This window comes from Dermacentor silvarum, chromosome 5 (assembly GCF_013339745.2).
Source record: "Dermacentor silvarum isolate Dsil-2018 chromosome 5, BIME_Dsil_1.4, whole genome shotgun sequence".
NCBI classification, from domain to species: Eukaryota; Metazoa; Arthropoda; class Arachnida; order Ixodida; family Ixodidae; genus Dermacentor; species Dermacentor silvarum.
Window position 1 is genome coordinate 3,617,777 of NC_051158.1, and position 6,397 is coordinate 3,624,173.

The 6,397-nt window shown below is 40.2% G+C and overlaps 1 long non-coding RNA gene across 1 annotated transcript; it reads right to left on the reverse strand.

The window, feature by feature from the left end:
• Nucleotides 1–3,319: 3,319 nt before the first annotated feature.
• LOC119452803 (uncharacterized) lies at nt 3,320–5,837 on the reverse strand. The gene is made up of 2 exons (XR_005192131.2): nt 5,697–5,837; nt 3,320–3,753 (listed from the first exon to the last, which is right to left on the reverse strand). It is a non-coding gene; the product is annotated as an uncharacterized LOC119452803 (long non-coding RNA).
• Nucleotides 5,838–6,397: the final 560 nt, after the last annotated feature.

A 6,397-nucleotide genomic window follows, 5' to 3' on the forward strand; every position in this document is an offset into this window, starting at 1 on the left:
CGTCAAGTTCGTGCTACTTAAGACCATACTTAGCCGTATACACCTATCATCCGTTTTATAAGAATTATCATTTGTCTATGAGCAATCATGGCTTGTGTGCTTGTATGGGCTCAATCTTTCGCCTTGAATTGATGATTAGCAATTACACATCAACAATCCAAACATGCCATTCTGCACATTCGCATATATTTTACAGTGTTCTCTCCGGAAGAACCCTAGAGCTATCTAGTGATATGCAAGCTTAATCCTTCTTCGCCCCCTTTTTTTAGTGCATTACTTTTTTGACCTGAGTATTGCATTACCTTCTAATAATAATATATGTTGCAACGTTGAAGTATTGCAATAGCCCACTGATTTATTAAATTCCTGATCAAGTTAAAGCAAAGTTGGGAGAGACTGTGTCTTTGCCGGTTCCTTACTATTACTAAGGGGCTATTCCTAAATTGAAGATGTTGGTTAAATTAAATGATTAGTGAGTTAGTTTTCCGCCATTCTACGCATACACAAATGCTTTCTTTAAAATGGTTATGCTTGTTCTTCGATACAATATTTTTCCGCTTTTAAAAAATCCGCGCTCAATTTTACTGTGACAGTGTGACTGCAGAGTTTATACTTCAGGTATCTTCGGCACGGCCTTGGTCTCGCCTACACACGTAGTTATGAAGTTCAACAGTGATGTCAAGAAATTTTCTCACAAAAATGCTAAATCAATATGAAATTTAGGCCGAAGTCACTTAAAAACAAAACAACGGAACGCTGCGCACCACATGACCTAAAGGCTGCTCGAAATCTGAGAGAGACAGAGAAAGAGTGAAGAAATTGCTTGGATAAGGACAAAAAAGACTGCAGGTTCCTATTACCGCTTCACGTTGATATGTCAATTTGGATTTTTTTTTTTGGAATGCATCAAGTCAAAGCTGTGTTAAAAGGAAGGTTCCTCCACCTAACGGGTCTCGTGCCACCAAAAGATGATGTTGCAGAGTCTTAAACCCTAGGGAAAAAGGGGAATAAGTGAATTTGCTTCCAAAGTAATTTTTTAAATAATAATGTAGTTACTACTGGTTAAGGCCGAAGCAAGACGGCCATTGTTTTCATAATTACTCAGAAGTGGCTCACTGTTTCACAATGAGTAGTCAAGCAGTAGCTGAACATGAATGAACAAAGCTAGCTGTTTGTTATTACAAGCAATACAAGGTACCTAATGTCGAAAAATAAAAAGGGCATGTAACTGCGCAAAACAATGCCCAACACAGCAGTAAGGTGTGCCCGCTACAACACAGCATTCAGGGCCGCTTCTATCCTCCTCTCAGAGAGCGTACAATGTTTTACAGATTGAAAATTTTGTTGCGTAGAATTCACAAGACCAGAGACTGGATCATTTTATTTTCCCCGGCATGTAAAAATCTGTTATCAAAGCATTCACCGACCTATTGCGTTTCCTGGTTTATATTACATAAGAATGTAACATAAATGCTCGTCGCAGTAATTGGTTAAGTTCACGATTTATGTGTTTTTTCTCGTTCTTCACGTAATTGTGCAAAAACTAAACTAGCGGCACTGCTATCCTTTGCAAATCGTTGGCGACGTTTTTGTAATTAGCAATACATGTTACGATTGGGATGTAATTGATGACGATATGTTTTATATGTCATTGTCTTTATAATGAAGAACAACACAGGCCCAGCGGCACATGTTAGTGCCGCAAGTTGGCCTGAAAATATTACTGTTAGGTCCAGAAATACATAGGTACCGGAAAGTGCGCAGAATATCTTGAGAAGCCTCACCGCACTAAATCTAACATGACAACGATTCGAAGTTTTTGCCATTAGGAAGCAAGACCAAATTAACTTAACTAGCTGCAAAAGGAAGGTGCCACGATGTGGGAAACGACAAGAAGCACGTGTAGAACAACTTCAATCGAAACATGCTTGGCTTTGAAGTGCTGTTCTGGCGCAGAAAAACACACTGAAAAAAAGGGAGAAAAAGAGCGCCAACTTGTAACTAAAATTTTTTACATCGAAACTCGCATATTTTATACGTATAAACAGGAGTGCATCGCGCGCAACCATCAAGTGCACTACACGTGGCACAAAAAAATACAGCGTTATCTTCACGAAAACCGAACAGACATGCCATCAGAGATAACGCTATTTTTTTAATGTTTACACGTGTAGTGCGCGCCCTTGGTGGTTGTGCGCATGTCAATCATATTTGCATAAAATATGGGTTTTTCTGGATAATGAATTTTAGCTGGAAGTTGGCGGTGTTCCCGTCCCTTCTTTTTTTTCACTTATTTTTGCGGCGCCAGAACCCCATCTCGAGCACGAACGAACTTGCCCAGCATCGCATTCTGCTATACTTTTCTTTCACTGGAGGGTCGCCTCTTGGTCGCCCCTTTTTCCCTTTCCTTCCTGCCATTTCTCAGAAGTAAGGAAGGCATGACCCCTTCTTATTTTCTTTCTGCTGCCCGCAGTTCCTCACAAACGAGTAAACTAAAATTGGCAAGGTCTCGACTTCAACACCTCCATGCCGTTGGTAGCGTCCATATGTACTATCAAACCGACGCTGTCACGAAGCGCAGGTATTCGCCATGTTGACAAAGCAATCTATGCATGTACTCTATCTGTACATGTGCATGAAGGCACCGTTATCAATTGCAGCGACAAGAAGAATAAGAAAGCGTGATATGTGAAACCACCTCTTTTTCTCATTGTGTGGTTCTCTTTTGAATTTGGAGGCTCAATGACTTTGTTTTAATGCACATATTTTCTTTACATTTTTCGTAGTGAACTTGAAACCAGACACAAAAAATCATTTGAATCCAAATTATTCACAAAACAAGATCGCAGGGAGCGTTCAAATGTTTACGTTTAGAAGTACTTGTATTTAGAAAAACCGACAACTCTACTTGGCTAAAAAAAGGTCACAAATGTCCTTTTGTGTAAATGGCACCACGCACTGTATCCTGCGGTAGAAGTAGTTGCCTTATCTTGAAATGTTAACTTCGGCACTATTATAGAAATACGCAGAAGTCAGAGTGTGTTGCATCGAGCAATTTTGTGCTGTTTGAGGTACTTACGGCTGAAAAAGGCGAACTCCGGGGCTAACCGCATGTTCCGCTAAAACACTGCCTGATCTCCACTCAATTTTCTCCCGGAGTTTTTTTGCTTGAAGTGTATTTCACTACCACATTTTTGTTTACTATCACGTGCAATGTGAAGAGCGAGGTGGCGGGGCACTCCGCATTTGTTCGGTTCCGCATTTAGGAATTTTCAAGATGCAGAGTGTGGAAATAGAAAATCTACATGCGCACGAACACTTGCCCCAAATCCAAATTACCTTTATTCAGAAAAAAAAATTGTAGATGCATTATTTGAGATAAATGGTTCTTCAGTGCACAACATAATATTGCTTATTTGCGGAGTTTTTTTTCCTCTTGCCCCGTTCGGCCATCGCCTGAAAATATCGCTTGCTTCCTGTTTCCTCAAGTTGATAGCTTTGGACGACAGGTCTTCGTATGGCGTCTTGAATTCTATTCAGCGAGTTCATTTTGATAAAAGTTGAATTCTCTGAAGCATTTCCACCCTAGTACACATTGGTTCCTCTTATTTCGGAAGTAGCCTTCCCTACAGAAACACCCGGTTTGGCAGTCCAATGTGCAGCCAGTGGGCCAGCCTCTAAACAGGTACCAGCATTTCCACTCGCCGCAACTTCCACTCTGGCACTCCTTGTATACCTCGTTCTTCCTGCATCCTGGTTGTAAGAAAGATTAGGGTCAAAATACCGAGACGTTACATAAATGTGTAACTTTTTTCCACGGCCCGCATCAGCTTTTGAACGGATGTCCTCATTTTCCCCAATGCACAATAACAAGAATTTAACACACACTGAAGGTGTAGCCCATGTGGAAAGTCTAAATAGGGCTGGCTGTTAGTAAATGTATTTCAGTTCATTCTTTTTTGTGGTATGAAGTGCATGACAAATTTAGAATACTAGGCGATAGAATATTTTCCAGTTTTGCTTCTTGATGCTGTTTTCTCCTGGATTTGTTACGTATAATTTTAGTTTCTGTTACAACCTTTCGTCATGTCAATGTGGTCCACATGCCAAGATAGTTATCAACTAGGCGAAGCCTTCCTTTGTTTAGCACTCTGCGCTAGCTAGTTTTCTGACAGGAATGCTGCGCCACATTAATACAAGCCCGAAACACAAATGGAGATAATGTTTGAGAGAGAATGAGCCCGTAATATGCCAATATTTACTTTAACGTATATTTGAAACATTTAAACGTAATCATTTTCAGCCATGTTCTCGATGTAAATTTCGAGAGATACACAAAGCTGGTACAAAGTAAAAGTACTTATGCTAACCGGACCGAGACCTAGAACAGTTGCTGAACACACACTCACGCACATTCCCTAATTCATTAATCACGAAACTAAAATTGTCGCCTCGTGGACAAGATATATTTACGAAAGTTCAAGCTCTACAAAAGACAACGACCGTGCAAAGGCTGCTTCAACCGTATTTTCTCTTGAGGTTGAAGAGCATTCAGCTGATCATTCATACTGAAGCGATAAAATAGGCCCCTGGAGACAAAAAAAAAACGCCGCAGCGTTAATAAATTGTTTGCATTTAGGGCCCTCGACGCTGTACCAGCAATAACATTTTATCTGTCAAAACGTTAGGCGTGCAGGTTACGTTTTTAAATTACCCACATAATGTTTTTCTGTTGCACTCTGCGCAATTCTTCTAAGAGCAGTCATAGGTATGCATTTGCTAATATTTGGGAACTAGACACCCGAATCTACAAGTAACTCCTACCCAACACATTTCCTTGTTTCATTGTAGAAAAAAAAACAAGAATTAAGATATTGGGACTGACAGAGTACCCAACACCCTCGTACACACTTTGTACAGTACTCATATATATGCAATATAATATCAATCAATATTAAACAAACAGCACCTTTCTGTTTACCCAATCCAACATGCAAAACATAAAACCTATGAACCAATATGTCGGGTGTTTCAGTGAGCATTTTCAAATTCTTTTTTTATTTGCCTGTCGCAGATAGCACAATTCCATTTCATGAGCTTATCTGCATAGGCGGACGTTACTTGCAAAAGAAATGCAAATATACACTGGTTTATTTACATAATTTTAATAATTAACATTTTCACTAATTACCTGATGGCCCATATTGCAATTTAAAAATTCTAGCCGTGGAGTTCGGAAGCCGGGTTCACTTGGAACGAATTCTCTGGAAGACACCAGTGACGAGATAATAATTCCAGAACTTTGCGCAGAAATTCATTAGCGTTCCAGTCACTTTTCCGCTTCAATGCATAAAACGACATTTTCTTAAGAAAGTAACTGGTACGCGAATGCATTTCTGCGCAAATTTCGGGAATTAATATCTCGAAACTGGTGCCCTCCTGAGAATTCATTGTATGTGGGTCCGCCTTGCGAACTTCACGGCTATAATTGTAAATCGAAATATAGGACATACGGTAATTAGTTAAAATAGAAATAATGATTTTTCTTATTAGTCGATTCTGCATTTAATTTTTTGCAAGTACTGTCCAACTCTTCGAGTATACCAGCGCGAGAACTAGAATTGTGCTATCTGCCACAGGCAGCCTTTAAAAACTTCTGAAAACGTTAGCTAAAAGACCTTGTATGTGGTACATACCACGCCATGCGGGTGCACTCCAGGCCCACGCAGGATCTGTATAAGCAGCTCGGGTAAATACGGCTGCGGTTTCCTCTTGCGCTTTCACGGGTAGAATCGAAACACATACGACCAATACAAGCAGAATGCACACGATCGACATTGTTGTTAGCTTGAAATTGCTCGTAAGCCAGGCAAATTTAGGTATGCTCCCGCCACATTTATATCTACCCAATACAATGCAAGAAAGCTGAAAGCTGTTTACGAATATTCTGTTCCTGGGAGTAAGGACAGGTTAAATCGATGGGAAGGGCTTCTCATGATCATTTACATATATTTTGTTTAGTGGTGACCTGCGCTGAGGCGCCAACAGTAATTCATTCGCGCGATTTTTTTTTTCAGGTGGTAGCTTCATTAGTATTCAGGGTCGTACAAACGTGGGCCGACTTCAGCACTGCGCACAATGACGTCAAAAGGCAATAATGACGTCATGAAATATTAGGGCTGGATATTGTCTTGTATTTCGCTCTTCCATATATAGCGCCTAGTGACGCCAAGCGAAAGTGGTGGTATTCTTTGTACTATATGAAGAAACAAGACTTCGAAATCTAGAAGAAATAATGTACAACGATAACTTGGCTGCACAGCAACACGAACTCCTACACAGTTTAACCTACTGCACCAGAACACAATCGCGTTATACTCGAAGAAAACTTGTGCTT